Raw genomic sequence first — 23450 nt, forward strand, 5'->3', positions numbered from 1 at the left:
GTTCAGAGTAAACGTGGATTGGTGGAAATTCTTCCTCTAAAGTGTCTGAAATTTGTACACAAATTTTCTTGAGATTGTGGTAAACAAAACACAACCTCAGTGGGGTCAGAGCTGAGTGATGTGCAGTGGTGAAAGGTGGAAGTCCAGCAAGTGAGAGTAGTGTTCTGCAGAGGCATTTAATTTAGACACAAGTGTGGTTTTTTTTCTTGATGCCTTAATAGAAAACAGTTTAATGTCTGTTCCTTTTAATAAAATTGTTTCAGAAATTGAAACTGTACAAATGGACAGAAATGTGAACGAATGCTTGGCCACTCCTCCTCAACCCCCTAGCTTGTGCTAGCTGTGTACCTGCTGGCATACCTGCCTTATCAGTTTGCTTTCAGTCTTCATCTGTGTATCAAAGAGTGAAATCAAAATTTTGCTTTTTGTGTCTAGTGCTTGGTCCTTCACCGGCTGATCCAAAACCTACTGGCAGTGGAGGGGCCTTAGATCAGGGACTTGATATGACACAGAAAATGTCACTAAGCCTGGAGGATACAGCAGGTGGGTGTAGGAACTGGACTTAGTTTAACACTGCTTTGCCTGTTATGGATGGGAATTTATTGCTGATTTTGATGAAAGCTGATGAGTGGCATTGCTGGGAACGTTTGGAAATCCTCTCCACAGTAGGACTTATGGACACGCTCAGGTCCCAGACAGCCTTGTGCATAACTGCCTCTTCACATCACAAAAGTGTAACTGAACTGTAAATGGTTTTCACACCAATTATTTCTCTCTTGTTTTTGAATAGAACCAGGAGGGGGGTTGTTTATCCCATTTCCCTGGTGCAGCTGAAACTCAGAGCAGCAAGCCTGTGCTGAAGCTGTTGTTTCCTCTGCGTGTTTCCCATAAGGAGGCCAAGGAGTGTGAGATTTGTGATTCAGTGTGGGGCTTTGTCACATGCTTACCCAGGCTGAAGATGATAGAAATCTTGGTGCTATCTCACTTCAGGTTGGGTAAGTATATTATGTTTGTTGCTTTTGTGGGATTTTCTTTTAAATGAGGCTTCTTAAATGAAGAGCAGCAATATTTAAGCTTGTGTGTAAATAAGCAGAGAACTCTGGCTTCATCTTGTCTAATCTGTTTAACCTTCATCAACCCAAATATTTACTCTAGGCACTGAATATCCAGGCAGTGTAACTCTGATGCTAAAACTCATGCCCTGAGAATGCTGTAGATTGACTAATCCTGCAGAATTCCCCAAATCCCTGTCTGTATAAATAAACTTCCTATATGAAGGATTATAACTAAATGCCTTGAATTCAGATTCAAGCAAAGCAGAAGTACAGCAGTTGGCCCATTTCTTCTGCTGCTTACTTATGTATTTTTATAAGGTTATTCACCTCAGTCTAAATAGATGTGTAAAGAGAACTGCAAATACTGAAGCATGATGCTGTCATATACTGCGTGAGGAAAATTTAACCCTCTGCCTTTTATCAGTTTTCAGATCACCATCAGCTTGATTTACCCAGATTGTTGAAATTGTTATTCCTTTTGGGTATGGCATGTCTGGTGAATCCGTGGGGGGTTTTTTTGGTCTTTGACCTCTTCCTGCAACTGTGCAATGTAAAGTGTTCATTAAACAGTACCAGCTCCGTTGCTGAGGGTGTCCCCACCCCTCCACAGGCACATTCCCGCAGCTGCAGAGCAGAGCCTGCAGCATCCGGATTTACCGGCCTTAAAGCTGACATCTCAGGGCTGCTGTGCCGTGCCCACTGCACGCAATACTTACAAGACCCCTGTGTGAACCTCTTGGTATAGGCATGGTGCAGGCAACCTTCTGAGCAGCTAGGCTTCTGTCCTGTTACTGTATTAATTATCTGTCTTTGTGAGATTAAAGTGCGGACTGATTTGGGATCCTTATCTTGGAGAAGTTCTGTTAATATCCCACCATGTTGCCCTGTCTGTTACTGTTCATTGTTCCAGATGTGTGAAGGCAATAAACACTCTGGGGACAGGAGTTAATTTGGCTATTTTAAATGGAATAATTAAAAAAAAATGAGATCAAGTTACAGAAGTACAATCAAAACTGGTCATGGAGGATTTCACAACAGTATTGGTCATTAGGTTCATGAGAAGCTAATTTGTACTTTCTAAGAATTTTGAGAGTAGACTTGAAAAAATTAAATAACACAAGAGCCAACAGGATGAACTTGTTCTCTATTGGCAGGGAAGGGTCTCAGCCTATTTTACTCTGTTTTTTGCTTACAAGATTCTAACAGTTGGAAGCTAGAGAGGACAAATTGCTCAGCTGCTGCAATATCAGGAATATGTTTAGCCTGGAACCTGTGCTGTTCATGGTCAATGTGTCCCAAAAGATAATTCTCTTTGCTGGAAAAGGACTAGCAGGGGAAGAATTTCACCTCACTTTACTTGCCAACAGGCTCCACAGGGAAATTCCTTCCCTGTCCCATGCTGGGTTAGTCAGAATTTAACAGTGTATCTGGGTAAGAATCACTGCAGTTAGGCCACTAATCTCATTTCTGTCCTCAGATAAGATTGTTATCAGAGTAATTGTCTGTTTGCTCCCCCTTCCGAGTCCAATCAGAGTGGATTGTACCAGTACCTCCTGGGGCAGAGGAACTTGGATGTTGATTACTCTCAAAAGAAAGAGAAAATCCTCAGTCTATATTTAATGTAAACTTCAGTTTTGTTAGATGTTCACAGGAGAATCATGTGGAAATAACTTGCTCAGACGCGTCTTGTGCTTTTCACAGCAATATATTTGTTCTGGTTTAGAGCCCAAGTTTAGTCAGGCAAGTGCATGTAGTGCATGATGTGGTGAGTTTTTCAATAGATAATGCTGTGCACCAGCAAAACTGGTATTTTCTCAAGCCCTGGGACAGAGCAAGTTCATGTCTGCAGAGAATGCATACTCTTAGGTGCTGCAGCCAGCAAATAAATCTGAACAATTAGCTTTTCCCCTTATTTCAAAGCAAATTGCAGGAGTGGGTGGATTTTGCTGGTGGGTATAAAGGAGACTCAAAGATATTAACTTTTCATATATTCTTCAAGTTGGGACTAGAACTTGTCTCTTGATGTGCTTACCTGAGGAAATGTGCTGTTTGGTCTCTCTGTAGGAGTGAGCAAACCAAATTTATACATTTCTAAAATCAATCAGCACCCCAGTGAGATACAGAAATGCAGCACTCCAGTGAGATACAGAAATGGTGTGTGCTGCCCATGGTACAGGGTGAGAAAACTGAGATGCAGATGGACCATGGGCTGCTATGGGAGCTGCCAAAGCAGAGCTGTGTAGATAAGGTCTGTGCCAGAGCCACACTGCTAGTGAGTGCTCCTGATTTCTGGTCTGGATTGCCATCTCCCAGCTCCAATCACCAGTGCTGCAGGGAAAACAAGACGTGGACCTGCCCTTAGTGGTGTTGCTGCTGTAGAGATGTCTGGCTTGATCAGACCTGTGTCTCTGGATGGTTTGAAGAATCTCTAGAGCTTTTGAGTGTGATACCTAAAGCAAGCTCAAAGGGTAAGGGTATGCGACTGAGGAGAATGCTCAGAGCTGCTGAACTTGCATGGCTTGTGTGTGAGAACCCCTGAAACTGTCTGATTCAATCAGGTTTAAAGGATGTTGAGTGAAGCAGGTTCTTTCAGGCACAGGCAAATGTCATTTTGGGGACTTTGAATTTGGTACGGCCACAACTGCATCTAGCCTAATGTGTGCTTAGTGTGGATATTCCCTGGAAGTTTTATTGCATACTTTGCTGCTTCCTGCTCCATTAGACTTCAAAACACTAATTGCAGTGGTAGTTTCACGGCTACAGTGTCCCTTTCAGCAGAAACTGTAACCAGTGTCCATTTGCTGGATGACTTAACTGATGTTGCACTCCTTTGTACAAAGAGAAACAGACTTGCAGAAAGAGAGGAAGAGAGATAAAATGAGATGGAGAGCTGTTTTTACCTTTGCCTATATTGCACTGAAGAGATGCCAGAGACAGTGTTTAGAAAAGTGCTTCTGGAACTGGAAGTAATACAGTGACATCAGGACAACCAGTAAACAGAGCCTTGGATGTGTAGGATGCTGTGGCCATCCTACTGCCTCCAGAACTCGAGTTTGCATGTCCACACAAAGCTGCAATATTGACTTACTTGGACCTAGCTGTGGTGTGTTTGACTTGGCCCTGCTGAACATGCCACAGACATCAGTGTCCAGCAGTAGAGCTTGTGGTCTTGAGGGCCCCTTTGTATGATTTGTGGCCTCATGCGATGGAATTTTTTTTTTTACCCTTTTTCCATTACATGTGTTGCTTATGTTTTTTTTGTTTTTGTTGTTGTTTTTTGTTTTGCAGTTATGCTTCGTTTTTTCACTTGAAGCATATTTTTGGCACCCCTTGGTCCTTTAATGGGCTCTCATGTTATCAGACACCACAGCTCTACATACATTAGCTGTGCTTTGTTATCTGGATTTCTTTGTGAGCCATTCATATTCCAGGATCTTGTCTCCAGCTGTTCTTCCTCTGTAATGATCCTGAGGAGAGAGTTGTAATTTACTCAGCTACTTCTGCTGGCAGAGCACTCCAGAGCCATCCCTGATTGGATGCATCTCTGCCCATGTTGTGGTGCTGTGGGTGAAGTTGCACATTAAGGAGCTGTTGGCTGATTTATGAAAAGCATGCTTTTGGAGGCTGGGAGCAGATTTCTCTGGAGGGCTGCAGTCCCTGCCTGCTCCCTTTCTCCAGCCTTAGCCCTGTGCAGTGCCCACAGCTCAGGGTATAACCCTGTGTCTGCTCCCTCCCCTCCCTCAGCTCATGCCTCCATCTGCCCTCTTTAATGCTACCCTTCCCTCTGGCACCCACTGTTCTGCTTATTCAGTCCAGAGTAATGATTTTTGATGCCATAACTTTAAATATCTGTCTATAGCCCCTTCGTGCTGGACCTTGGACTGACCCACCAGTTTTCAGAGTGGGGAATCACAGTTACTCTTTAGCAAAATCACAAGGCTGGTCTTAGAATCCTTTAAGGTACCTGCCCCTGTCTAATCTGGGCATTCTATAAGGGGGTCTACCCTGAAAATTTATGGAAGTACTTCATTAAACCAAACACTAGCAAAATAAGTGGAGCATGAACCTGTCTTAAGTTACTACTATGGCTTCTGTCAGCTACCATAAAAAGCTTTTCTAGACTCTATTAACAAGAGATGTCACTGAGCTGTCAGGCCCAGACTGTCAGCCTGGTCTTGCCATGCTCAGGAGTACAGGATGTGACTGAGGAGTTCCTCTGTCGGAGTTGATCTGAGGACAGCTCTCTCCCTTGACGCCTCCAACTGCTATGCTGCCTTTCAGTAGCAGTTGGAGATGCTGAGATAGTTGAGAATTCACCATAAAAAAGCTCTACTTAGCTATAAGAATAGGCATGCACAGTGTGAATAGGGGTAACAAGTCTTGATAAGCAGGAGTTTTAAGAGAGATTACATAGAGAGATTTATTGTTGAGTCCAACAACAAATCCATGTGGGAAGCACGGTATGAAAGAGCAGAAAATAAAAGAATAAGAAGAAATATTTTACTTGTAACCTCTTAGATATGTTGCAGGGAGATTTGTCTCGTTTTGTATGGGTCTTCATTTATCTATGATAATGATCTCTATTTGGTTGGGTTAATCCTCAGAGGATCTGTGAGAACTATGGACAAACTTTATATGCATACACACCATTTCAGTTAAGATGGCTCCAGCTTGGAACTTGGTAGAACTACAGCTGATTTCAGTGAGAGCTGCAGAAGGCACTAGCCTGCTTTTGACAGAGAACTTCACAAGACATTATTTTGTGTAGGTGGGCACTTGAGTCCTACAGCACACTTCCCTCACAGAAGTTGCCTTTTCCCCTTAAAGCATAAAGGTCAGGAGAGAGGAAATACATTTCTAACTAATTACAGGGAGGCATCAACAGCACATGGGAAAATACAGGGAACAGAAAACGGTTCAGGTGATCTGGGGAGTCAGGATTCCTTTGAAGGGAAGCCAAATGTGAACTTTCTGGTTACAACGTGTCATGGTCTTTCCAGGGCAGAGTTTCTAGCCTTGCTTCCTATTAAGCACATCATGTTGTGAATATTTAAGGCTGGCTTGTGCCTTTGGGTGTTTCTCAAATGGCAGATGCTAAAGAACCCTCCTTTCTTCTGTTGAATACTAGAAAGGGGCCCAGTTTATCTTGTTATTCAAGTTTTATTTCTCTTCCATTGCTTGCAGCAGTTTAGGTCTGTTAGTAGTATCACACCAGTGGTGGATCACAGCACTGGCAATATTTGAAGCCCCACAGTTCACAGTTTGTCCCTAGTGAATGTCTTGTCCACTTGAGCTCTGTTCCAAGAGAATTGTGGCAGAGAAAGTCTAAATGGAGCCCTGTCTTCCTCCTGTATCCTTCTGCAGGGATCATGATTGCTGCCATTATAATTAGTACTGCTCCATAGGTTAAACACCATACCTAGAAGTTTCAAGTGATGCTCTGACTTCTCAGAGATAAGAGTGCTGGCAAAACATGGCTATGGGTCCCAAAAGCATCCATCTTTGCCTTGGACACAGTTTGTAGGAGAATTCTTCAGTAGTAGGGAGAAGACTGATGCTCTGCCAGACTTCTGAATTAGAAATGCTGGACTAGAAGTTCCCCAAGAACCTTTCAGTAAGGTCCTTGATTCCTCCAGTAATTTCTGTGCTCTGTTTCAGATTTGTACCTGAACAAAGACTTTGTTCCCCCCATTCAATTGTAAAAATTGGCAGCTCCATTCTTGATGGCTTTTTGCTTCATTTTTGCTGCTGCTTCCCATCAGCAACAGCAGTAAAGTGCCATGGGGTGAAAATCAACACTAATTTGGGAGTTAGATTGCCTGTGTAATAAGCTTTCTGTTATTCTTTGGCAGGAGCAACAGCTAATATAAATTTTTTACTGTCACTTCTGCATGGGCCATGTACCAGCGTCAAAGTTAATCCCTCAAAATTATGTTCCATTATAAATCTCTCTTCACAGATGAAGTGAGTGCAATTAGGCAGAGAGGTCCATTACCAAACAAAAAAAGCTCTGAAGGGCAAAAAAAGTCTCCCAGTGCATCACAAAATGATGTAACACCTTGTCAGTGACCTCCAGAAAACAGAAGCTCCTTGGCCACAGTGTTCTTAGGGCTTGTTTGGCAGTGAAAATATGTTCTGAGTTGACCAGAACTGAGTCCCACCTTTTTGTAAATACCAGGTGTAGAATCTTAAGAGGAATTTGAAGCAATTCGTGTCAGTTTTCTTTTATTTCTTTTCTTCCAGTAACACACAGAATGTTTAATGTTGTTATTCCTACCTGAGCCCTGGGAATTCAGAAAAGATCATCAAGACCTGAGCAATAGGCTGAAAAAATCCCCAGCATATTTAATTGGAGATTATTCTTTTGATGTTTGGGTTGATTTTGAGGTTTGTTTTTTATCAGGTTACTCTTGGGTAACCCTCTGTATACAGAACAACTTCCCTGCTTTCATGAATGTCAAAGACTCTCAAGGTTTAAATATACTGGTGTGGTTAAATCACTTTCATTTTTTAAGTTTCATGTTGAATTCTTTTTCATTAGAGAAAATGAAAATATCCCTTTACTGTAACTTTCTGAATACTCTGGGCAGGGCTGTACCATGTTGGACTTCTTACACCCAATTTAGAAACCCAGCCTAAAATTTGTGTCTGCTGAAAGATCCTTCTTTGCCCTTTTTATAAGGAGATAATAAGTGCCTTAGTTCCTGGGGGTGAGGTTTTTCTCTTTTTTTTTCTCTTTTTTTTCCTCTTTTTTTTTTCTCTTGATTTCCTTTTTTTCTCTCTCTCTTTTTTCCCCTTTTCTCTCTTTTTTTTCTTTTTTCTCCTTTTTCTCTTTTTTATCTTTTTTCTTTTTTCTCTCTTTTCCCCTTTTTTCCTCTTTTTTTCTTTTTTCTCCTTTTTATCCTCTTTTTTCTCTTTTTTCTCTTTTTTCTTTTTTCAATTTTTTTTTTTTTTTTCCTTTTTTTCTCTTTTTTCCCTCTTTTTTTCTCCTTTTTCCTCTTTTTTTCCTCTTTTTTCCTCTTTTTTCTCTTATTTTTATTTTTTTTCCTTTTTTTGTTTGTGTTTTCTTTGTTTTTCTTTTTTTTGTTTGGTTTTGGGGGATTTTGTTTGTTTGTTTTTTATTTTGATTATTTGTTTGGGTTTTGTGTTGTTTGGTTGGTTTTTGGTTTGTTTGGGTTTTTTTTGGGTTTTTTTGGTGGGTTTTTTTGAGTTTTTTTTTGTTGTTGTTGTTTTTTTGTTTTTTGTTTTTTTTGTTTTCCCTTCTGGAATAATCCTTAAATATATTAAATTAAGATCCATTTCTATTCTTAGGGAACACAAGCTCTCTTAGTTCCTGATTGGTTTTTCTTGGAGTGCTGAGCAAATGCTATCAAGTTTACATTGAGAATGGCACTGGCTGTGCAGAGAAGTGAGAAGTTTGTTCCAAGGTATGGTAGGGAGAGTGCCCTATTAAAAGTCCCACGTGTGTGTGGCTACATGTATTGAGTATTATCTACCCTTTTCTAAGTGTGAAGCTTCAGAGACACATCTGCTATAAAGTAATTCAACTTAACTTTACTCAAACTCAAAATCAAAGACAATGGTAATATTTTGCTTTACTTTCTGTTCACTGCAAACATTCTGAAAGGTTTTTACTTTGAGCAATATCTAGTATTTCAGTTTGAATTTGATAGAATTTATTTCAGAAAATCTGCAAAAATGTCTCTCTGCTTACATGGCAGTCAAACACGAGTTACAATGCTGAGACATGGATGAGGTAGACATGAGAAGCTGCATCCAGTTTTTGTCATAAAAAGCTCAACACAATAATCTGATTTGCCAGAGAAAGCCCTTTTATTTTGTTCATATCTGGCCTGTTGAGCAAATGTGGGAAATAAATTTATAAATGAGAATGGCTTGCACATGAAGTACTTACTATTCTGCATATCAGTCATCCATCATCTTGTTAAATTCAAGCGTACTAAAGGTTTGCTTGGTGTGCTCTTGGCTCCGTTCTATCCTCTTCCATGGCAAGAGGATATGTGTGTCCTCCTCTTAATTTACATAACCTTCAGAGGCTCAAGTCTCCTTCAGGCTGCTGTGTTCTCTGAACTAGGCAAGAAATCATCACTGATCCTTCTTGAGAATCCAGTGGCTGCTCACTCCAAAAAAGCCTCCTTGACTCCTCTTGCTGTGTTTTGTCAAGTACCAGGGGGAGCTTGCAGCATATGATTACAGCCTGCATATGCTGTTCTTCTTCATTTTGCCTATGAGTTTTCTCAAAGCGTTTTCTCCAAGCATGCTAAAATGTCTAAAGAAAGGGTCAAAGTTCTTTGTATATTAGAGTAAAATTGGGTTGATGTTCCTTTTCTGTTAGAGTAAAACAGGGCTGAGGTCACCACCCAGTTCTTACCGTTGTCAATTATGACTTACTGCATCTTTTGTCAGCTACATGTGAGAAAAGTGTAGGGAAACTAACTGGGGTTTTTGTAGTTGATAAAATCTCCAACTGTGGCACTGAACTACAGAGTAAAAAGCTGACTAACAATGCACTGACGTCAGGCTGCCTTGATGTGACTGAGAGAGTTTTTGTCTGCGAAGACAAATACTGGAATAAATCACTAACTGGGTTTTAACAACTGTGGTGGTTTTGGCCTCGTTTCTGAACTTGGAGATAGACAAAGGATTGCAACACAGCATCTCATTTTCAATCTGTTTTGACCAACCAGCCACAGGGTCCTGTATGTGCTGGGAGTCTACCAAGACACAGATCTTGACAAGGTCCAAACCGATTAATTACAGTTGATGGCTGATGCTGGAATATGGAATATGTCAATCACAGGAATGGTTTCCTCCTGCTGCTGTCCAGAACAACTCCAGGCTGGTATTTGGGGTGGCAGAGAGAGTTCAGCTGCCTTCCACACCAGACAGCTTGAGTGGTGAATAGCTTTTGTACACAGAATCCATCATCTCTCATGAGGGATGTGACTGTGAAGTAGCTGACTTCTGAAAACAAGCTTTCTGCAGATACTTTTTTCCACCCAACAACAAAGGTCTTGTTTGGGAATGCTTTTTGGCTGCAGTCTTTGTGACCCCCCTGGGAAATGCACTGTGCATTTGACTTGCACTCACCAAAGGAAAAAGTGAAAGTAACACAGCTGTAGTGATTTACTATGAAGTTTTGAGGCTAATTGCCTCATATGTTTAATTAATAACTGACACATTCTGTCCCTCAAAGAGCTTGGAGAACTTCCATCTGGACTCCTAGTGATTACAGCCTGGAAGCCATCCCTGTAATTAAGGAGCAGGCTATAGGAGGCCTGTTCCCATTATGGGCAATTATTGTGCTTGCTACTTTTCCCCTCCTTTCTTACAAAAGGACTCAGAAAATAGGGCTCAAAGACTAATCTGACATAAAACCCTGACTAAAGGGGTGCTTTGTGCTACCCCATGGTAGAATGATGGGTTATGTTTTGGTGCCAGCACTCTTTTTTCCAACAGGCTGTCGGGGGACAGGTTCTCCAGAGAGCAAAATGTGTCTTACACCAAACTGAAGGACATCCTGGTCAATATTAACTGCCAGTGCAAGAAGATGATTTTTGCAAAGAACCAGGCAACTGCGTATTTCTACTGTTACTTCTCTATCTCTCCTTCCCAACTTTAGACTTCCACTGGATTTGACAGCTGCTCATCTGCAGACTCTGGCTAGCTCAGGAGCCCTCAGAGTAGAGGATGCTGTGTCTTTAAGCCTTCCATACAGTGCTGAAATGTTATGACAGAGCATCTCACAGGGGGATGCGGTTTCCATGGCAACCCCACACTGTAAGATAAGCAAACTGGATTATTTTTTTTCCTGAGAGGTTCAAGAGCAAGGAAGGAATGAGGCGATCTGTCAGCAGGCAAGACTTGAAAAGAGGAAACCATGTTCATTAATCCTGTAGCCCTGGCTGCTTTGTGTTTTAATTAGAGAATGTTATTATGGCAGAAAGCATGGGTGCCTCACCCTGTTATGGGGTTTTGAGGACTTTTTTGTTTGTTTCTCTTTTTGTATCTCCAATTAATAAAGGGCGGGGGGCGGGGTGGCTGTGGGGAACGAGGAGGAACGAAGATTTACTAAGGCATAAAATGAACTTCTGAAATAAAGAGCCTCAGGATCCCTTTTCCAGAGCTTGTATCCCAAGCCAGATATAGGAGGTAGTGGGAATGAATCTACTGTTCTCAAACTGAGAGTACATCTTAAATTTTTTTTTCTGTCTTGCTGCTGTGTTTAGCAAAAATGAAAATCCCCCATACCCTTACATCCTGCACATGTAACCATGTGAGTGTGAAGTAAAGTAGGGGAGTTGTGACTAGTTGTTGTCTTCCACAGTCTGCCCAGAGGCGTCATACCTCAGAGCTATACTGCCTTCCCCTGCCTTGGTTTTGGGGTAGCTGATAACTTTGGGATCACTAGTTACCCCTACATGAGAAATCCTCCACTTCCCAAATGTTGCCACTTGTGAGAATGCAGGGCACTGTGCATGCTGAGAGATGTAAGGACAAGGAGGGGCAATGCTTCAGCCCATCCTGAGAAGGCAAGCTCCCACACAAGCTGCAATGGCATCTTAGTAATCAGATAATATCTTGATAGCAGCTAGTGCACCAGCTGGGTAGGAAACTGTGCTGGTCTTGTACATGTGCTGTGCGTAGGAGTTTATTATGGAAAATATTTTGACAACCTTTATTATTTTCAAACACTTGTATGTGTCACCAGAAAATTAGAGTTAAAGTAAATGTTAACCCAACAGCAGTCTTGTCTGCATACTTTCCATGTCCATCCCTTATGGAGTACTCCCTGCTCCTTTGCAGGGAATAAGAGCCCACTATAAATCTTCATGTGTAATGAAAAGAAAGTTATTCCAATCCTTTGAGAAAGCAATATACCAAGAGCATTCATTTCTACTTTCCTATAAGCAGCAGTATCCCAGTCTGGTTTTGAGGGGCTGGTGCTTACAAGGAATTCTTGTAAATGCAGTTCTCCCTACTTTCCTGTCAACGTCTTCTTCAATGTCCTTGAAGAGTTCAGCGAAACAAGGTGCAGAATCAAGAGGGCCAAAGAGCTTCAGAACCATTGTTCTGGATTTAAGTAGCTCCTACCCAAAATAATTTTCTCCTATGGGAATGATCCATGTAGCAGGAACAGTTGTTAGCAAATTCTGAAGTTGTGAGCCAAGCAAATGTGATACCTTGTGTGGGAGTTTAGGGCTAGGGCAGAATGATACTTAGACCTTTGTTGAACGAGCCATCAAATGCTCTAATTGACAATTAGCAGGGTTACAGGCAGCTTAATTTCTTTGGAGACTGCTCTCTTTATTCCTTTTTTCTGGCTGCATAGATAACCTCAACACTTTGGTGTTGATATCAGCTTTATTTGATGTTTTGAGCTAAGCTGCCCAGAGATGACTTTTTGGTTGGACTAATAAAGAAACTGCTTCTGACAGCTTAGGTCAGTCGTACTTCACTGCCAGCCAGCACCAAGTGGCAGGCTGGGTTTCTGATCCTGGTGGCTGGGGCAGAGTTGGCTAGCACAGCTTTCTCTGCCCCTCACCCCTCCTCTCAGGACCTGCTGGGCCTGCCGGTGCCTTACCAGAAGAACCCCTCGCACATCTGCTGCCTAAAGGGGGCTTCTCAATTCACACCGCTCTGTGGTCCTCATAATTTGCCTTGGCCTGAGTGTTGCTAAACCCTTGAACATTGCTTGGGTTTGTTGTCCCTTGAGGCACTGCCAGATCTGAATCACTGCCAAACAAAATTATTCCACCTGCTTCTTGGCTCTAAGCATTTAATGACCCAAGCCCAGCAGAGTTTTGTTCAGAGAAGAGAAATAATTGCGGTGCTGCACTGGTTCCCAGCAGAGCTAGCGGTGTCCATGTCACCTGGTGAGCTGTGGAGTGAAGGAGTAGCTGCATGCCTTGTTTCTGATGGGAATATTGCTAGGACTGACTCTCCTGGGCCTGCCCCAGCCTTTTTGGTCAAAATTAGTGCCCCTGAGTTTATGGTGGAAGGGAGCAGCTGGAGAGTATTAGGCTCTGCTCCAAGTATGATTTTGAGCAGGCCAATGCCTCACAGCTAAAGCCAGAGGTTTTAACCAATTATTTGCTGACTCATCACTTCTCCTGGTTTCTTTCCCACACCATTTTAATGCCACACCCCTCTTCCTAGAGATAATGCATTACTTCTGCATTTCAGTAGCTCATTCTTGGATAATTCTTCTAGCTAGTTCTGTTTCATACTCATATCTTCTTTCAGTTTTTCCCAGCACCCCAGAGGCACCCAGAAACTGAACTTTTGATGATCCAGATGTATCCTTTCCAACTCAGTATATTCTATGATTCTAAAGTAGATAGATTTCTGACCATGATTGAAACACAGTATCTTTTAAATCAACTAATGTTATCCATCCAAGCTTTTTCTTCCTTGACCTGCTTGCCAGCCAGAATTCCTTAAACAAACTCTTCAGGAAAAATGCAGGTCCTTAAATTCTTAAGCCCTTCTTTCTTACCTTCTGCTGGTGGTCCTGAATTAAGTGTGTGTACCTGCACACCCTAAGGAGCATAGTGCTGTTTTAGGGTCTATCACAGCTGACTTGGAGAAATTTTACTTGCTACTATTTGCATGCTATCTTAACCTGGAAGTCATTTAGACTTAGAAACACAGAGTTCTGCTTCTATGAATAAAGAACTGTCTCCAAGAGGCTCATTAGTGGGGCTGCTGGCAGGCACTACCCTGGGTACACAGAGACCAAGCACGTGGTTGCAGAGTGGAAGTGCAGGGATTTCTGGGCAGCCAGAGACCTCTGAGCTCTGTTCAGATGCTCTCTGTACCATCTTCAGTTTCCCTGGCTGGTAAAAGCATTGCTAAGAGAGAATACACATAAGATATTGTAATCCTGGTGCAGTAAGGGAATGCACAGTCTTGAAGCAAACTTTTCCTTTGTATATTTTGTATTTAATTTCAACACGTGCCATGCTGGTGCATCCTATTTACATTCAGGTCTGTTTTAGACATCCGGCATAATTCAAGAACACTGTAGTTCTGAATGTATGCAATGAAAGTATTTTCATACTCTTTTCTACAAAATAATCCTCGGGTCTGCAGTTTGCCAGTTTGTGGTAGCTTCAAGGCTCTTCCTAGAGTACAGAAGTTTTTGAAAAAGGAAAAATGTCTGGCAGTTGTATTTATGTTCTACAAGTCCTTATAATAAAAGAGCACTAATTTCTTTTAAACCTCTCCAAGCAATTTCTCCAAAAACTTCCCTGTCCACAACAGTTTGTTGAAGCTCATGTGAATGTATCTGTGCTCTTTAACAACACACTGAAGAAATATTTTGGTGCTAGGACAAGCCAGGACCACAAATTAAATTAGATGAAAACAACTAGGTTGATATGTTTCATGACATAAATGAAAGCTGCTTTGGAAAAAACAGAGGGGCAGTATTCTTTCTGGATAAGGCCTCAGCATGAAAACATGAACAGCAAATGAGTTTATTATTGAAGACATGTACATCAAAGCCAACTTGACTGAGAAACTTTTTGGCCTAACCTACAGTTGTTGTCTTTGCTATTATTAAACGTCATGTGTTGGTGAGCAGCTAAGAAACCAGGATATTTTCCCATCTAGAGTTTTTAAAATCTGATGTAAATAGTCTTGGTTTCAAAACCCCCTTGATGTTTGCATTAAGCCTGTATGACTTCAGTGAACCCCAGACCTCAGGCTGGCCTCTGCCTGGGGTGGTTTTCACTCTTACAGGGTGATGGTGCAGAGCCACAGAAAGTGGGGAGGCACCAGCTGGAGGAGAGAATGACCTCAGGGTCTTTGGATTGTAGGTTAGAGAAAAAGAAATAGAGCATTTCCCTAAGACAAATATTTTCTTTTGACTATTCCAGTTGATGGCATTTGTAGGGGGAAAAGGCTTTCTTCAGACAGAGTGGAGACCAAGCGTTTGTCTCTATTGGCCTCTTACTAACATCAGACTGTGGAAGTCTTTGAGACAAGTTTATTTTCTGCAATTCAAAATAATTAAATAAAGTCAGGAACTGATCTCGATTTCTCTGCCGCTAGAGCCTGTCTATGACCTGGACAGAGGTTTTAGATTTAGAAAAATTCTGAGACCTTTTTTTCTCAAAAACTGTTCAACTTGAATTTCTATATCTTTGGGAGGTGCAGTGAGGAAGGGAGTCAGCCCAGTTTCACGCACATTCATTGATTACAGCACTGTAGGGCTCAGCTCTTCCCAGACGTCTAAAATCATTGTAAGTAATTGAGTTAAAGTCAGAATTTATCATACTTAGTTAGCCCAGATCTAATCGTTCTTTCCAGAATTGTTTGCTGAATCGCTTGGCATGTCTAACCTTATCGGCCCCGTTAACTTCTTATCCCCATTTGACAAATCTAATCTGTCTTTACTTCTGCAAGGAGAGAGACAGGAATCATTAGAGACTTCTGTGTCTTGCTGCGTAGCCTGCCAACAGGCATCCCAGAAATGATTGAGAAGATGCTTGCAGCTGCTGGAGAAGATTTGGAAAGATTTAAGGCTTAATGGGCATGGAAAGTAGGGTTTCTTGTCAAGATGGTTGACTCATTTACTCATTTTTATCTATTTTAAAAACAGAAAGTCTGCCAAAGTTAACAAATGTCAGCAGTCAGATTGCTACACCGAGCCTAGGGTGAAGGGTATAGATGGTGTTTTGTGCATTTCACAACCCACGCCATTGTATCTTGCTTGAGACACTTTCCTCTAAGCTTATAAAATCACTCTCAGCTCTAGTTATTTTCTGAGAGTATGACTGAACCACTTTACAGGAAAACACTTGCAGTGTTGTGCCTGAGTTGCACACTGGGGACCTGAGATTTCCCTCCCTCACGAAGCAGAAGTGACACCACCAAAGCAAACGGAGCCACAGGGTTGTGAAACTGAAGTCAGCTAGCAGAAATCCAGCCTATATTCTCTAGTGTATGCTCATTGCTGGCTATTTTTGCTAGGAGAAATTTTTGTGAAAAGGAGGGCAGGGAGGAGATAGGAATATGCAAGGCCAGAAAGATGTTCTTTGAGGATTTTAAGGAGTTTGCAAGCCCATGCTGAAGACCTAATGTCTTCCACAACTGGGAGAAGAAGCTGAATGTCCTCATCCCCTGTGTGTTTGTGTGCATAATTTTACATAATTCATGTTCTGATACATAATGCTGTCATTCGCCACCCTGGCTTCTGGTGTGCTTGGCTCAGCTCAGTAAGTTGGAGGATGTTGTTACACTCAGATGGAAAGGAGGCTCATCTTCTGCGCACACTTGGCACCTTTAGGGGATAGCTGTCCATGCACTGGGTGTGATGATCAGTAAGTGCTTGATTTGCTACACTGCCAGTTGGGACTCTAACTTTCTGTGTGCTTCAGGCTGCTCAGAAAGGCGAGGGCTTAATGACTGGTTTGGATTTTCCAAAGGGATGTTTGCCCGGATGTGAGCATTTCCCCCGAGATCGCTCGCTCACAATGGAGCTCTGCGTCAGCGCTGGGGCTGGAGGCCCCGGGGATGGAGCTTGGCCAGCAGTGCTCGGCCCTTCCCTGCGTGACTTGGCATCCAGAGACAGTGCCTGCACCCAAATGTAAACCTGAAATCACAATCTGAATGTAGCCTTGAGTTCAGCTCTGTCCTGGGCTGCTGACTCTGCTGGTGGCTGTCCTCTCTCAGGCAGCTGTGGCTTGGCTCAGGCAGCACCCTCTGGTATTGCCTCTGCGGAGATATGGGTGGGGCAGAGGGCCAGAAGTCTCTTCTTTTGCTGCCTAGAAGAGTGTAGAAATAGGGAATACAGTGTATACCTGCTCAACTACTGCCTGTCTCCCCTTTGACTGCACCTATGGAGTGTGCCAGGGCTGGGCTATGTCTCTTTTTAACTTTTAAATTGACAATTTCACACTGGTGCGATGTCACATTGATGTGGCTGCCCACAGCCTCCAAAGGGCACACTCTTCTTCCAGAAGATGCTGATGAGGGTAAGAGCTACTCTCCCCAGCCTCTCTAAAGTCCCTGGCAGCACCCATGGTGCTTGTGCTAGGAGAGCAGGCAACAAACTCAACTCAGTTCTGCCTAAGCTGGCTAGGTAAAGTGGCATAGAGCTATAGGAGGGACAGGGCAGTTTTTCAAATTCAGAGGCAACATATGGGATGAAAGAGAGAAGAGAAAGAAGGAATTGCCCATGGAGTAAAGCCAGTGTCTTGTGAGAGAGTAAAAACTTCAGGCTTTTTGAACTTCATCCAGTCTGTCTCTTTTCCTTGATCTGGGCTCTCCTTTACATATTTGAACAAAGACCAAAGGGGGATAGAAATCTCCTTGCATTGCAGGATACTTTCTTTTTAGTTACTCTGCTATCCCTTTCTGCTCTCCATGAAATAAAGTCATTAGATGTTTTGCCTCAGAAACGGAGGAATTCAATATGTGGTGTTTACAGTCAAGTTGATTCAGCATAGCTGTTAGCTACTCCTGAATGATTCCCACAGAATGGGAAAAACTGCTGGCAAAAAGAGCATTTGTGTTCAGGGGCAACAGGAAGTTGTTTGCATTCCGACAGCACCATATTGATGGGTGTTTGTAGCTGTGGTCTGGGCATCCAAAAATTATATCCATAAAGGATAGATATGCTTGTTAGAACCAAGGAAGTGATGGAGAAAATTGTAGCAATGTAGTCAGCTGCTGTGGCTGCATACATGGTTGGATCTCTGCTTCCTCTAGCTCCCTTAAGTGGGAATTGCAGCAGGTTTCCTTTCAGTAATGTTTAAAGCACTTCCCTCGGGGTAGATTTCCCCTTGCGTTCATTCTTGTGTACACATTATCACAGACTTAACATCTTGGAGAATAAAACCAGTTCTGTTTATTCCTATCTACCCTATCAGATGAAGGCTTTAGCTCATCCTCATCTGTGGCCAAGAAGAGAGAAGTTTGCTTTTGCAGCATGGCTTGGCACTGGTGTGGCTCACAAAGTGGAGCAAGTCACTCAATTGCTGGCTGCCATGGGGGACTGACCTGGCTCGTGGGTGTCAGTCAGGTAGGAGGCTGCAGCTCAGCACACACAGGCTTGGCACATCAAGGTGTGAGAAATGCTACTCACTTCCAAAAATTTAGAAAGGTTTATTAAAACCTGTGTTTATCAAAAACACAAGGGAAGACTGAATAGAGAAAATGTTACAGTGCCGGGAGCAAAGGACCTTTCTCACCATGTGCTCACCCACACAAAGGATGTTTCGACTTTTAGCCCCTCTCGAAGTTCTGTCTGTTGACTCCTTCTTCTCTGTCCAGTGGTGGAGTGTACTTCCTTAAATCTTGACTGGAGGTCAGATGTTGCCATAGCAGCAAGCTGACCCTCCCAAATGTCCCAAATCCAGGCTGTCCCCTGATAACAACACAAGGGTGGGTAAAACATGTCTATAAAACTTCTCTTAACATATATACAGGATATTTGCCTTCTAATTGTGAGAGTCAACCATTGCATTACTCATCTATGACAAAGGTCACTACCTTGGCTAAGTCAGCACAAAGTTTCTTTCCATTTACCTTATCCTATCCCCATAAATTAAGATACATTTGCAACTAAATCTACCAAGTTTGGAGTGCCTCATGGCAGCCCTGCAGAGGGTTTCCTGTCTCTGCTTTTGTAGCAATCACATTAAAACCAGCACCTCCTTACCAAGTGAGAATCCGAATGCTTCGAGCTCTGCTGGCTCCTCATAAGCTGTGATCTGTTAGCTCCAAATATTCTTTGAACACTATCTTCTTCAAAGCTGCTTTTCAGGTAGAGTGAGTTGAAAACCAGGAGAGATTACCAGGGGGTGTTTTTTTCCTCTCTCATTTTGAGAGGAAGTATGAATTCAAAATGTTTTGACCAGCTTTGTTTTCATAAAAGAGTCCCTAAATGTAGCTGTGTTCTCTTTAGTATAAGAAAGGTAAAAAGGAGGCAGTGCTTTGACAGTTATCTATCTGCTGATTGCCACGTGTACCAAGTGTCAGGGTGAGATTGATGGCCTTAGAAAATAAATCCACAGAGGCAGGAAGAGTACCTTCCTTTGCTTTTTTACAATGCTAAGTGTGTGTATTGTCTGTGCTGAGCCAGTGCTGAATAATAATGAGTGACTACAGTTAGAGTCTAAGCTAAGGGAAGCCAGGCCTCCAGCCAGCCTGGGGTTAGGAGCTCTGCTGATTATTCAGTTTGGGCCAGCAATATGCATTTTGCCTAAATGCCTGAGTCTTTTCTTCCCAATTATTTCGTGGTCTAGGAGGATACACTCTTTTCTGTGGAATTTCTATGAAGTCAAAGTGTTAAAATCTAAAACCTGTAAGATTAGTGTTTAAATGCTTTGAGCATGTTTGTTTGTTTGTTTGTTTGTTTTGTTTTTAATCTGAGAAGAACTTTTGGCTAGAAAATATGTTAGACCTGTGATTGAAAAAAAAAAGGCCATCACTAAAACAAGCAAATAACCTCTCCTCCTTCCAACTTGCTTTGTTTTGAAGGGGGTGGAGTGTGACAGGATTTTCTGTTCGACATCTGAAAATCAGAAACTGAAGGTTTCTTGCAAAGTCTTCTTTCCTGTCAGCCTAGGCCTCTGTTTTTCTAGCCCACACTAGTCCTGCTGTTGTGCCTGTGTCTTATAATAGTGCTCATCTGGTCCATCTCTTGGGTGCCGGTGAATTTGCATCCTGTCATCCAAAGAGGTGACTAAGGTAAGGACGTTCTAATCCCACCTCTCAGATCTCATTTTAGACATCCTTGAAAATGGATCTCTGGCAGTCCAGGATCTGACTGGAGTGGATGGAGGAAAAGGATCAGTGATTCTGCCTAATCCAGCTCAAAACTCCTGAGAGCACCCCATAAAAATGATACCCTGGCTGCTTTTGAAGTCTATTCCCTACTCAAAGCAAGGATTTGTCCATGGTGCCCACTGTCAAGTAGAGAGCTGGAATTCTGACTCTGTATCCCTGAATTACTCTGTTTCATGGCTACTTGGGGTTTTGTTAGGTATCAGCTCTTTATTATCAGTGTTTCATTTTGGAAAGAGGATTGGCTCCCTGAAATACAAGGCTCCTGTTTCCTTTGGGGAAGGGTGCTTGGTAGGTCTCCATGTGGTGGCAGGTGGGTTTTGGCAGCCTGTTTTCCATTCAGATGCTTATGATTTTGAGCAGGTTCATAGCTGCTCTTTGTAAAATCTTCTTCTTATTAGGTTAAAGCACTTCAGAGTTTCAGGACCTGCTCTCTTCTTCTCTTATCCCTTATTTCTTTTCCTCCCCAAGCAGCTCCTGGTGTCTCTGCACTGTGCTGAATGAGCCCTGTTGCTCTTGCCTGCGCCTGGGTGCTGCACATGTTATCAGCACAAAAGCCTCTGGATGGAAGAGCCCCAAGGAGAACAAGCTGGAGCAAAGATGTGGTGGGAATGTTTTGCTGGAAAACCCAGCTGGGTCATTTGGCTTATCCTTGCTTGGGGGACTGAGGTGGCTGCTTCTATTCCTTACCTTGTTGATATCTAATGAGAATTTTTGCTGCTTTGGTTCAAAGGGGAGGCCACTGTTCTGAGAGTTTCCTGACTCGGGCAGAACAAGCTGTGCTTGCACATCTGCTGGGTGCTGTTTTAGCATGGAAAAACAGGAGACAAAAAACACCTACCTTTTGTTAAGAATGCAATGTAATATTTAGAATTTCCTCTTCCATCTTATTTCGAGGATTTTATTAGCTTATAGGAGTTGTGGTGCCCATTGAAGTTTGGAAATAAGGTATTATGTTCTGAAAATATAATATTTTGCTCTAAAGTCAGTGTGGATAAAACACAGAACTTAGAAATAAATTTTTGAGAGCTGAATTTCTAGTGGGAAAGGAATTATTTTTGCTTGCTTGCTAGCTGTTTCTGCTGGACTAGGAAGACAAATTAAGGTGAGACTAGACCAGCAGAGCTGCAGTGGGAGGAAATGAGAAGACCCTCTTTGATCCCAAATGCTCAATCAAGAAGCATTTGCCAGCAATGTCAAATGAGATTTGTCAAGTCCTAGGTAGAGGCCAGCGGGGCCTAGAACTGAACAAAAGGAAGAGGTTTCATACTATAAATTTGGTTTCAACATATTCAGAGTTAATCTTCCTTTACCTACATAATATGAAGGTTATTAACCTGACTGCAAATGGACCTACTGGGGAGTTAAGTGTCACGTGGACAGGATTAGTACATTTTGAAAAGAATTTGTGCTGGTGACTGTAACATAATAAATGTAATAAGTGCCTCTTTAGATCTTCTGTAAGTGGTAAAGAATCATTGATCACCCTGTGGGATGGGGGCTGGGGAGCTTGTTTTTGATGTTTTAGTTCCAAGTCAGAAATGAGAGCTCAGAGTTGTTGATGAAAAGAGCACATAAATTTGTTATTATTATCATTATTATTATTCATTTTTCTGTCTTAAAGAGACCGAGAGGGAGTTGGTGCCAAGGGGTGAGAAATAAATCATTAGCATCTTCACATTTGCACTGCAGATTAATCTGGGGAAATGAGGCTAGTAGTTTTTAAGCCTCTTGCATATTTGCTAGGTGAACTATTTAACTTGATCTCTCCTTTTACATTTTTTTTCTAACCAGAGAGTTTTCCATGTACAGATTTAAAAGGTCACAAGGTTAAGCAGAAATCAGAAGCTGATTTATTGCATAAGTACCCTTAGCGGGCATTTTGGCCAATGCTGTATTAAAGTTTGTTTTAAATTAGGCTATTTTTTTCCTTCCACTGAAAGATGTGATTTGGGTTTTTTTTATATTCCTGCTCCACTCACTTTGTGCTCACTTTGCTGAACCTGACAAGGTTCTCAGTGCAAGAATGATTTTCTGATTGTTTCCAAGTAAATGTCCAGCTCAGAGGGCTGGTGGTGGCAATTCTGACATTATTTTATGCTGCCCTCAGTATTCACACTTGATTTCTCCTGCTGGTCAGTATGTAACAGGGAAATCTTGGAGCTGCAGGAGCGGATGGCAGCTCTGAGCAAGGCTGTGCTGTGCAAGGCAAAGGAAAGTGGTGGCTGTAGCAATACAACACAAAGTGAAAGCTTTACATCTTTAATGGAGACATAAAAAAGAGATCTGACTGCTTGTGAGCACTGGAGATCCCCTAACATGTGTTCCAAAGCAGGAGTCTTAGCCAGAGTATTGGAAGTAATTAGTCAGTCTGCCTGCATTCCTTCTGCAGCCTCAATTAATTATGAGGCTCTTGCTAACTTCTGGATAAAACCATTCTGTAATGGTGTTAGAGGATGTTAACCAGCTGCCACCTTCAGTTTCCATTGATGCTTTATAAATATACTGTACAAAGGACTTGAAAGCAAGCCCTCTTGCTTGTGAGTGCCAGCTCAGCTCCTGCTGATCTCTTCCTTCTTGAGCACTTGGTCTAAGAGGAGGAAGACACAATTCTACCTGTACTGGTAGCAAATACAAATGCTACAGCAAGAAAATGCTTTGGTATGCTTCAAGGGGGAAGCTGTTGCTTTTAGTGTTTCATCCTTTATTGACTGAAATATGAACACAGGCCGGCAGAGACATGTAAGCAGATTCAGTGGGAAGAGCTGTACTGCAACACAACTATCAGTGTCAGTATCTTGGATAAGGGTGACAGGGAAAGTAGGTTGGATCTTTTATTAGGTCTATTGATACTGTTGGGGGAGGTGGTCTTTTAAACATGAAAATGTGGTTTCTCATATCTGAAATAGAAGCATCAGGCTTTGAAACTAAATAAGTACATGTTGAGAACACTTTACCCAAGTTTAGCAAAATTATGTTAATCACTTAGACCATCTGCTGGAGAAAATGTAGTTGTGAAGCCAGGATAGGTTAGTGGCACATTAGTGAGAGAGGAGATAATAAAATTGTTTGTTTCTCTACGACAGAGTAAAGTTTTTGAGAATTACTTGCTTTTCCTGGTGGTGTTACAGTTCCTTTTTAGAAGTAAGAAAGATGTTTTATTCATTTTTAAAAGATAAATTTTCTGCGGGGCTCCAAAATTGTGCTGTATTGGCTTGGTGTTCTCATGACAGCAAAGTTTCTCAGTTTAGCAGGAGGATGAGGTTAGGATCTTCCTTGCTTGTAGCCCTGCCTGGGCTGGGAAATCTCCAAGGGTTCCTGGGCAAATTCTGCCCAGCCTCTGTGGCTGGAGGGTGCAAAACAGCTACACTGCTACTTTATCCTGAGAGGCAGGAGGGCAAGAATTGTACAGAAAAGAGTTAAAGTCAGTCACCCCAAGAAGTGTGGCTGGTTCTTAATGGCCTGCTGCCTGAACTTTTCAGCCTGACAGCATCTCTCCTCCTTAAACACATTGTGAAATGTTGAAAAATGATTTGGACATCTTTATGACAGTGGCATTTGCTCAGGAGGAGCTGT

The 23450-nt window shown here is 42.2% G+C and overlaps 1 protein-coding gene across 10 annotated transcripts in view; it reads left to right on the forward strand.

Moving 5' to 3' along the window:
• The window catches only part of TSPAN18 (tetraspanin 18), a 129629-nt gene that overhangs the window by 33732 nt on the left and 72447 nt on the right, over positions 1-23450 (forward strand). For 2 of the 10 annotated variants that reach the window (XM_030950311.1, XM_030950312.1), the window contains one exon: positions 436-995. The exons of 7 other annotated variants lie outside the window; for them this stretch is intronic. The gene's annotated coding sequence lies outside the window, so the exon portion shown is untranslated. Of the gene's footprint in view, positions 1-435; positions 996-20446; positions 20480-23450 lie in introns of those variants that run through there. One more of the 10 variants, XM_030950317.1, reaches the window with a different exon arrangement.

Source organism: Camarhynchus parvulus, chromosome 5, assembly GCF_901933205.1.
Source record: "Camarhynchus parvulus chromosome 5, STF_HiC, whole genome shotgun sequence".
Taxonomy (NCBI): Eukaryota; Metazoa; Chordata; class Aves; order Passeriformes; family Thraupidae; genus Camarhynchus; species Camarhynchus parvulus.